General features: G+C 39.9%; 1 pseudogene; it reads right to left on the bottom strand.

Annotated features, from left to right (window-relative positions):
* Positions 1 to 926: 926 nt before the first annotated feature.
* Positions 927 to 7956, bottom strand: LOC132101169 (piggyBac transposable element-derived protein 4-like; annotated as a pseudogene).
* Between the last annotated feature and the right edge of the window lie 2755 nt (positions 7957 to 10711).

The following is a 10711-nucleotide window of genomic DNA, read 5'->3' as shown; positions in this document are numbered from 1 at the left end:
TTCATATGTTTTATGCAGTATCAGATTAAAAAAAGCTACCTCTCAGGTCCATAAAGGACAAAAATGTCCATGTCAAAAAAGTGTCATAAAAATATTATAGATTAATATTTTCTCCACTTTCACTGACTTAGATTTTTTTACTAGCATCAGTTCTATTCATAATTACCAAACATTCATTAATTTTCAGAATTTTAACCCTTTAAATGCCGGTTTCTCTACATAATGCCCCTGTTGTTTTAAATAAAAATAATAATAATAATTATTATTTTCCATATAGTGAATGCTAAGCAGATTTTTTTCTTTGATTATTACAGTCTTTGATATGTTAATTATTAACAACAATATTAATTTGGATGCATTTATATTTTTTGTGCAGTGTCAGCTAAAAAATAAAACTACCACTCAGGCCCATTAAGGACATAAATGTCCTTGTCAAAAATGTGTCATAAAAATATTATAGATTAATATTTTTTTCAACTTTCACTGACTTAGATTTTTTTCCAGCATCAGTTCTAATCATAATTACCAAAGATTCATTCATTTTCAGAATTTTAACCCTTTAAATGCTGGTTTCTTTACATAATACCACTGTTGATTTTTATAAAAATTATAATAATAATAAAACATTTCCATATACTAAATGCTAAGCAGTTTTTTTTCTTTAAATATTACATCCTTGGATATGTCAATGGTTAACAACAACATTAATTTTTATGCTTTCTTATTTTTATGCAGTATCAGATTTAAAATAAAAACTACCACTCAGGTCCATAAAAGACAAAAATGTCAAAGTCAAATCATTGTTTTATTACTCCTATTATCCTCCAAAGTTTTTACTTTTTGATCGAATATATCTTATATTGCTCTACAAATAAAGCAAAAATACAAGATCACTTTGAACAAGAACAAGATTTATTGTGCAAAACTCGAGAACACTCAGAACAGAAAAAGTAGACATTTACGCAGAGGGAATTAGTAGAGAACAGATAACAGAAATAGTAGGCATTTGCCTACTATGAGGGAATTCACTCACAGCAGGAGCTGCAGTATGTGATTGTGTGGACTTTGCAGATATGCTTGCCACACTTGTTGCAGGTGGAAGCACTTTTTTTTTCCTTTTGTCAGTGCAGAATGTGCAGACCTTCCTCTTTTTGGTGTTTGGGTCTCCCTGCTGTTGATCCTCCATCGTGGTGGACGTAGATCGTGTGCGGGGGATGGGCTGTCTTCGTGACATTTGCGGCATCACAAGTGCTTTCCCCAGTTTCTCCAAAAACAGCCTCCGTCTAAATGTTTTGCCCTGGTTCCAGGAGGGATCCACGGCTGACCACAGTACAAAGGAGTTGAAGGAAGACACATCTACAAGGTTGTAGAAGAGAACCACTGGCCACCGACATGTTCTTCTCCTACAGCTGTAGGTGCCAACAACCTGCAAAAGAAGAAATAAACTAAATATTCTTCTCATCATTCACAAAAATATAACATTGTGTATAGAAATGCAAGAAATACTGAATTATAAAGGAACTATGCAGTAAGAATAAAAATAAACAAAATATTCTTCTCCTCTTTCACAAAACTACAACACCGAATATATAGATAGAAAAAATACTGAATAATAAAAGCATTATGCAGTAAGAATAAATGTGTGTGTAACTGAAGCATAATGACACATACCTTGTCCAGGTTGTCGACACCTCCTTTGCAGCGGTTGTAGTCTGTGATGATCACTGGCTTCTTTTTTTCAGTGTCGCTCACAGCTGGTTCGCGGTGCTTGGTGCTAAGGAGCAGCACATTCTTCCCTCATTTGGGTACGTAAGACACAGCTGTGTGCATCTTAGTTAAAGCAAAGAGGGAGGACAGAAGTGCTCTATGCTTTATTTGCAGCAGCTGTGGGGTAAGCTCTGGCTTGTTCCTGCGAATTGTGCCGACTAGGGCCATCTTCCTCTTTAGAAGCTCCTGCGCCAGTCCATAGGAGGTCAAAGTCAAAGTCACCTTTATTTATATAGCGCTTTAAACAAAATACATTGCGTCAAAGCAACTGAACAACATTCATTAGGAAAACAGTGTCAATAATGCAAAAATGATTGTTAAAGGCAGTTCATCATTGGATTCAGTTATGTCATCTCTGTTCAGTTAAATAGTGTCTGTGCATTTATTTGCAATCAAGTCAACGATATCGCTGTAGATGAAGTGTCCCCAACTAAGCAAGCCAGAGGCGACAGCGGCAAGGAACCGAAACTCCATCGGTGACAGAATGGAGAAAAAAACCTTGGGAGAAACCAGGCTCAGTTGGGGGGCCAGTTCTCCTCTGACCAGACGAAACCAGTAGTTAAATTCCAGGCTGCAGCAAAGTCAGATTGTGCAGAAGAATCATCTGTTTCCTGTGATCTTGTCCTGGTGCTCCTCTGAGACAAGGTCTTTACAGGGGATCTGTATCTGGGGCTCTAGTTGTCCTGGTCTCCGCTGTCTTTCAGGGCAGTAGAGGTCCTTTCTAGGTGCTGATCCACCATCTGGTCTGGATACGTACTGGATCCGGGTGACTGCAGTGACCCTCTGATCTGGACACAGACTGCATCTGGTGGCCACGTTGACCTCGGAACAAGAGAGAAACAGACAAATATTAGCGTAGATGCCATTCTTCTAATGATGTAGCAAGTACATAGGGTGTTATGGGAAGTATTTCCGGTTCCGGTTGACCTAATTAATGCAGCCTAAAAATCCCTTTAACGGATTTGGATAATAAAAGCATATTAGTATGTTATGTGTATGCCAGGTTAAAGAGATGGGTCTTTAATCTAGATTTAAACTGCAAGAGTGTGTCTGCCTCCCGAACAATGTTAGGTAGGTTATTCCAGAGTTTAGGCGCCAAATAGGAAAAGGATCTGCCACCCGGAGTTGATTTTGATATTCTAGGTATTATCAAATTGCCTGAGTTTTGAGAACGTAGCGGACGTAGAGGATTATAATGTAAAAGGAGCTCATTCAAATACTGAGGTGCTAAACCATTCAGGGCTTTATAAGTAATAAGCAATATTTTAAAATCTATACGATGCTTGATAGGGAGCCAGTGCAGTGTTGACAGGACCGGGCTAATATGGTCATACTTCCTGGTTCTAGTAAGAACTCTTGCTGCTGCATTTTGGACTAGCTGTAGTTTGTTTACTAAGCGTGCAGAACAACCACCCAATAAAGCATTACAATAATCAAACCTTGAGGTCATAAATGCATGGATTAACATTTCTGCATTTGAATTGAGAGCATAGGCCGTAATTTAGATATATTTTTGAGATGGAAAAATGCAGTTTTACAAATGCTAGAAACGTGGCTTTCTAAGGAAAGATTGCGATCAAATAGCACACCTAGGTTCCTAACTGATGACGAAGAATTGACAGAGCAACCATCAAGTCTTAGACAGTGTTCTAGGTTATTACAAGCGGAGTTTTTAGGTCCTATAATTAACACCTCTGTTTTTTCAGAATTTAGCAGTAAGAAATTACTCGTCATCCAGTTTTTTATATCGACTATGCAATCCATTAGTTTTTCAAATTGGTGTGTTTCACCGGGCTGCGAAGAAATATAGAGCTGAGTATCATCAGCATAGGAGTGAAAGCTAACACCATGTTTCCTGATGATATCTCCCAAGGGTAACATATAAAGCGTGAAGAGTAGCGGCCCTAGTACTGAGCCTTGAGGTACTCCATACTGCACTTGTGATCGATAGGATACATCTTCATTCATTGCTATGAACTGATGGCGGTCATATAAGTACGATTTAAACCATGCTAATGCACTTCCACTGATGCCAACAAATGTGTTCAAGTCTATGCAAAATAATGTTGTGGTCAATTGTGTCAAACGCAGCACTAAGATCCAATAAAACTAATAGAGAGATACACCCACGATCAGATGATAAGAGCAGATCATTTGTAACTCTAAGGAGAGCAGTCTCAGTACTATGATACGGTCTAAATCCTGACTGGAAATCCTCACATATACCATTTTTCTCTAAGAAGGAATATAATTGTGAGGATGCCACCTTTTCTAGTATCTTGGAGAGCAGTCTCAGTACTATGATACGGTCTAAATCCTGACTGGAAATCCTCACATATACCATTTTTCTCTAAGAAGGAATATAATTGTGAAGATGCCACCTTTTCTAGTATCTTGGACAGAAAAGGGAGATTCGAGATTGGTTTATAATTAACTAGTTCTTTGGGGTCAAGTTGTGGTTTTTTGATGAGAGCCTTAATAACAGCCAGTTTGAAGGTTTTGGGGACATATCCTATTGACAATGAGGAATTAATAATAGTCAGAAGAGGATCTATGACTTCTGGAAGCACCTCTTTTAGGAGCTTAGATTGTATAGGGTCTAACATACATGTTGTTGGTTTAGATGATTTAACAAGTTTATACAATTCTTCCTCTCCTATAGTAGAGAATGAGTGGAACTGTTCCTCAGGGGGTCTATAGTGCACTGTCTGATGTGATACTGTAGCTGACGGCTGAATGGTTGCAATTTTATCTCTAATAGTATCAATTTTAGAAGTAAAGTAGTTCATAAAGTCATTACTGCTGTGGTGTTGGGAAATGTCAACACTTGTTGAGGCTTTATTTTTCATTAATTTAGCCACTGTATTGAATAAATACCTGGGGTTATGTTTGTTTTCTTCTAAAAGAGAAGAAAAGTAATCGGATCTAGCAGTTTTTAATGCTTTTCTGTAGGATATGTTACTTTCCCGCCAAGAAATACGAAATACCTCTAGTTTTGTTTTCCTCCGGCTGCGCTCCATTTTTCGGGCTGCTCTCTTTAGGGTGCGAGTATGCTCATTATACCATGGTGTCAAACTGTTTTCCTTAACCTTCCTTAAGCGTAAAGGAGCAACTTTATTTAAAGTGCTAGAAAAGAGAGAGTCCATAGTTTCTGTTACATCATCAAGTTGTTCTGAGGTTTTGGATATGCTAAGGAATTTGGTTACATCAGGAAGATAACTTAAAAAGCAGTCTTTTGTGTTAGAAGTGATGGTTCTTCCATACTTGTAACAAGAAGTAGAATTTACAATTTTGGCTATATGAAGTTTGCACAGAACTAAATAATGATCTGAGATATCATCACTTGGCTGAATAATTTCAACACCATCAACATCAATTCCATGTGACAGTATTAAATCTAGAGTATGATTTCGACAATGAGTAGGTCCTGAAACGTGTTGTCTAACACCAATAGAGTTCAGAATGTCTATAAATGCTGATCCCAATGCATCTTTTTCATTATCAACATGGATATTAAAATCACCAACTATTAAGACTTTATCTGCAGGCAGAACTAACTCGGATGTAAAATCACCAAACTCTTTAATAAAGTCTGTATGGTGCCCTGGTGGCCTGTATACAGTAGCCAGTACAAACATAACAGGGGATTTATCATTAACATTTGTTTCTCTGGATAATGTTATATGAAGCACCATTACTTCAAACGAGTTATACTTGAAGCCTGCCCTCTGAGAAATCCTGAAAACGTTGTTATAAATTGAAGCAACACCTCCACCTTTGCCTTTTAGACGCGGCTCATGTTTATAACAGTAATCTTGGGGGGTGGACTCATTTAAAATAATGTAATCATCAGGTTTTAGCCAGGTTTCTGTCAAACAGAGTACATCTATATTATGATCAGTGATCATATTATTTACAAAAAGTGTTTTCGTAGAAAGGGATCTGATATTCAATAAGCCAAGCTTTATCATTTGTTTATCCATATTGCTTCTGTTTTTTATTTGTTGAACCTCAATTAAATTGTTAATCTTAACTTGGTTTGGACGTTTTTTGTTTTTTCTAGTTCGGGGAACAGACACAGTCTCTATAGTGTGATATCTAGGTGAAAAAGTCTCTATGTGCTGAGAATTAACTGACCTCTGTGACGGGAGGTAGCTAGCAGACGGTCGGTTTAGCCAGTCTGTCTGCTTCCTGACCTGGGCCCCAGTTAGTCAAGTATAAACACTAAGACTATTTGCCATATTTCTAGAGAGAAGAGTGGCGCCACCCCAGGAGGGATGAAGACCATCTCTTTTAAACAGGTCAGGTCTGCCCCAAAAGCTCGTCCAATTGTCTATGAAACCTATGTTATTCTGTGGGCACCACTTAGACATCCAGCCATTGAGTGATGACAATCTGCTATGCATCTCATCACCACGGTAAGCAGGGAGGGGACCAGAGCATATTACAGTGTCTGACATCGTGCTTGCAAGTTCACACACCTCTTTAATGTTATTTTTAGTGATCTCCGACTGGCGAAGTCGAACATCATTAGCGCCGGCATGAATAACAATCTTACTGTATATACGTTTAGCATTAGCCAGCACTTTTAAATTTGCCAAGATGTCAGGCGCTCTGGCTCCCGGTAAACATTTGACTATGGTGGCTGGTGTCTCTATATTCACGTTCCGTACAATAGAATCACCAATAACTAGAGCACTTTCATCAGGTTTCTCAGTGGGTGCATCACTGAGTGGGGAGAACCTGTTTAATGTTTTGATCGGAACAGAGGAGCGGTGTTTTGACCCACGACTACGCTGCCTCACCGTCACCCAGTTGCCCTGCTGCAGGGGCTCTGTTTCTGGAACCGAACAATGTACAGGAATCCCTGAGCCAGACGCATCCAAAGCCGTATCTAGAGCCCTAACATTCTTACTGTCCTCAATTAAAGTTTGGATGCGTGTCTCTAATTCTGAAATCTTCTCTGTCAGCCTAACTATTTCCCTGCATTTATCACATGTGAATCCCTCATCAGCAACAGAGATAGATAAACTGTACATGTGGCAAGAGGTGCAAGTAACAATGACGGGAGAAGCCATTACTCACCGTGCTTGATGAAAATCTTACTGCGGTTGTTTGATGAACTTGTGAAAAACTGGAGCGAGAGGAGAAAAGAAAACAGCCATAGGTTCGAATGAAAACGCTAATGACAAGCTAACGAGTGCTAACGCTTTGCAGGTGTACTGCACTCACGGATATAAAATAAAAGTGAACAATCAAAGTTAATCTGATAAGATTGATCGATAATATCAGAAATATGGTGTGACTTAAGTTATATTTTACCACTTTAAAAAACAGAGAGTGATAGTAAGATAAAGATTCTAGAGAAAAAATAAAATAAAAACAGCTACACGGAGCTACGATTTGCTACAGAAGGCCAACAGGAAGTAGAGAAAACACTGTCCAACAGCGACACCCGCAGGCAGGAGGCAGTCCCAGGAGGCAGTTGTGAAAAAGTAGTCGCAGGTCACAGTGTTCCCCTGGAGCCCCTCCGTCATTTCCAGAATGACCCTTTTTCCTTGGTTCACCTCCGCAGGACTTCCAGGAAGACTTCCCCGTGTAAATTTGCAACTGCCATGCATAGGATGTGGTGACATCACAGGTGACCCAAATTTTTATGCCATACTTGGCAGGCTTGCTGGGCATGTACTAGCGAAATCTGCATCGGCCTTTGAAAGGGACGAGCTGCTCATCCACACAGACATCCTGGCCTGGGTTGAACAGCAGGGGAAGGCGATGTGTCCACTTCTCCCAGATGGTCCGAAATGCAGCCAGCTTGTCATGCATGTAACGTGCAGGTCGTGTCATCCTGTCATCGAACCTCAGGGTGGAGCTCAGGAGCTTGAATTTACGGTGGAACATGGTGGCTCGGAAAATGGAACGTCCGTTTTCCACATCCCACAGGCTTCTTGTTGATTCATTTCTTGACTTGTACACGCCGGCCAGAATCAGCAGCCCGATGTATGCCTGAATGTCAGTGGAATCGAAATCAATCCAATCCGTCACAAAATGCCTCCCGTGTAAATTAATGTTCTCCAGAAGAAGCTGAATGATTTCTTCGGTGATGAAGTTGTGATGCGGGCAGTTGTATAGTGTGTGGGACCCGGGGTCATACCCTTGGCAGGAATGTCTCCATTTTTTGAATTCCATTGAAGATCTGCAGTCTCTTCTGTGTCCTCACTCTCAGTGATGTCATCAGAGGAACAAGAGCTATCAGAGTCAGACTCTAATGCAAACTCGACTTAATCCTCTGAAGTCAACTCTTCATCCTCACTTTCACATGTACCCGGGTGCTCACTGTTGGTGGCCACAACTAGATCCAGAGCTTCCCTTGCTGTGAAACATCTCTTCATCTTGCAAACTATGACATGACAAGACCCTCAAGCCACTGATATTTATAGGTTTGGCTGTGAAAGCACCCGTCTCAACTAAAATCTACCAGACAAAACAATCACCATTTTCTCGAGGTGAAAACAAAAACAAGGTTTTGAGGTGCTTCTGAACTACTACATCAAAATCAAGCTCACCTTTTATCTTTGAACAAAAACAATAACAAATAAAAAAGGTGCAAACAAGTAATAAGAAATGTGTTTGAATGAAAAACAATCTTCAGCTCAGTAAACTTTTTGACCTTATTCAGTTTTCACATGACAAGGTCTGTGACTCTGTATGACTCATTTACATGGGGTGGGATTTGTGATTTCCAGTACAATATATATTTTTTTCATTCAAACTGTTCAGACACACATACAATTTTCAGTACACACATACAAACCACACTCTGACATCCATACCAACACACCCACACAATTATAGCTTCATAATATATCTAATTGGCTCTATAATATGCATAAGACGAAAACAGCAGAAAACAACAATAAAGCGATAATTTGCTTTATATGCCAAACCTGAAAAAATTGCACCATCTGGTAAAAATAGTAAAATTTTAATTTTGAAGCCTTGCCAACAGAATGAAAGCCTGTTAACAAAGATTGCATCATTTTATAGCTGAATGGCACCGGGATTAAAAATTGCAGTTTTAATGGGTTTCAATGGGGACATTTTTGTCCAAAAGGTCCTGAGAGGAAGTATTTTGTGTACCTAGTAGAAAATAAATTTTTTAAAGGAAATGAAGGTGAAATATTAAAATTCCAATAAAAATACACACCTGTGGCAAATTTTATGCAGTTAGCATTAACACAGGCAAAGTTATCAAAAAAACTAAACTGAAAAAGCCAAAAATGTCCTCAAGGATGCACAAGGGTTAATCAACTCTTCAAAGAATCAAAGGGTTTTCAACTCTTCTGATGTTTTGCTGGAGATAGTAGTAGGCGGAGTCACAGCGCAGATCAAGGGTTTCAGGATGCACAAATGGGGGAAGAGAGCCGGCACGCTTGTGAAGCTCAGGAAGCGCCGATTTCAAACGCTGTTCTCTAGCATCCATCTGGGGAACCTACGCTCTCTACCATACAAACAGACAAACTCTTTCTGCTCTACCGGACAAATAAAGATTTCTCACACTCATCTGCCCTGTGTTTCACAGAAACCTGGTTCAATGACCCATACCGGACAGTGCATTAAATCTGCAGAGTTTCCAGCTATTCAGAGCTGATCGCAAGAATCAATGGCAGTGGGATGTGGTTTTACATCAACTAAAGGTGGTGTACAGATGTTACAGTGTTAAAGAAGATGTGCTATCCTGATCTAGAAGCGCTCTTCATTAACTGTAAGCCATTCTATTCTCCATGGGAGTTTTGCTCGTTCATTCTCATGAGTGTTTACATTCCTCCACAAGTGCACGTGAGCTCAGCTTTACAGAAACTCACTGATCAGGTGACAGAACAACAACACCCGGACTATGTTTTAGTCATTCTTGGGGACTTTAATAAAACAAATCTCTCCCGTAAACTGCCAAAATACAGACAGCATGTTACATGTCCCACCAGAGAAAGTCATATATTGCATCACTGTTACACCACAACAAGTTAGTTCATCTTACAACCTACAGACAGAAACTGAAATCAGCTAAACCTGTGTTAAGGACTGGAAAAAAAGTAATAATAAAGCAGTGCAGGATTTAAAAGCTTGTTTTGACCTTACTGACTGGAGTGTTTTTGAAGCCGCTGCCACCAATCTGGACGCACTCACAGAGACTGTAACATAATATATCAGTTTCTGTGAAGATATGTGCATTCCTACCAGGACTCCTCTAACTAACAACAATGACAAACCATAGTTCATTGCAAAACTGAGACAGCTCCGTCGGGCCAAAGAAGATGCTCGCATAAATGGGAATAGATTTTTGTATAAACAGGCCAAATACACACTGGAAAAGGACATCAGAGCAGCAAAGAGGAATTGTTCACCTCCAGCGACTCAGCATCAGTGTGGAAAGCCTGAAGGAAATCAACATATACAAGACACCATCCCCCAACACTGTGGAGAATCAACAGCTGGCAGACAATCTGAATTAGTTTTACTGCAGGTTTGAAAAAACACCCCACACCCACCCTGAAAACCTCTCCACATGTCCATTCCCCCACACCTGCAATTCAGATCAGGGAAGATGAGGTGTGCCAGGTCTTCCGGAAGCAGAAAAGGAAAAAAGCACCATGCCAAGATTGTGTTACACCAGCCTGTCTGAAATCCTGTGCTGACCAGCTGGCGCCCGTCTTCACAAAGATCTTCATCAGATCACTGGAGATGTTCAAAAACCCTTCTTGCTTCAAATGCTCCACCATCTTCCCCATCCCAAAGAAACCTAAAATTACAGGACTAAATGACTACAGGCCTGTGTCTCTAAGATCTGTGGTCATGAAGTCTTTTGAAAAACTGGTGCTGGCCCATCTGAAGGACATTACTGGACCCTTACTGGATACTCTTCAGTTTGCCTAGAGAGCAAACA

This window comes from Carassius carassius, chromosome 23 (genome assembly GCF_963082965.1).
Source record: "Carassius carassius chromosome 23, fCarCar2.1, whole genome shotgun sequence".
NCBI lineage: Eukaryota > Metazoa > Chordata > Actinopteri > Cypriniformes > Cyprinidae > Carassius > Carassius carassius.
The sequence above is the reverse complement of the archived record's forward strand: the minus strand, read 5'-3'. Positions and strand labels throughout refer to the sequence as shown.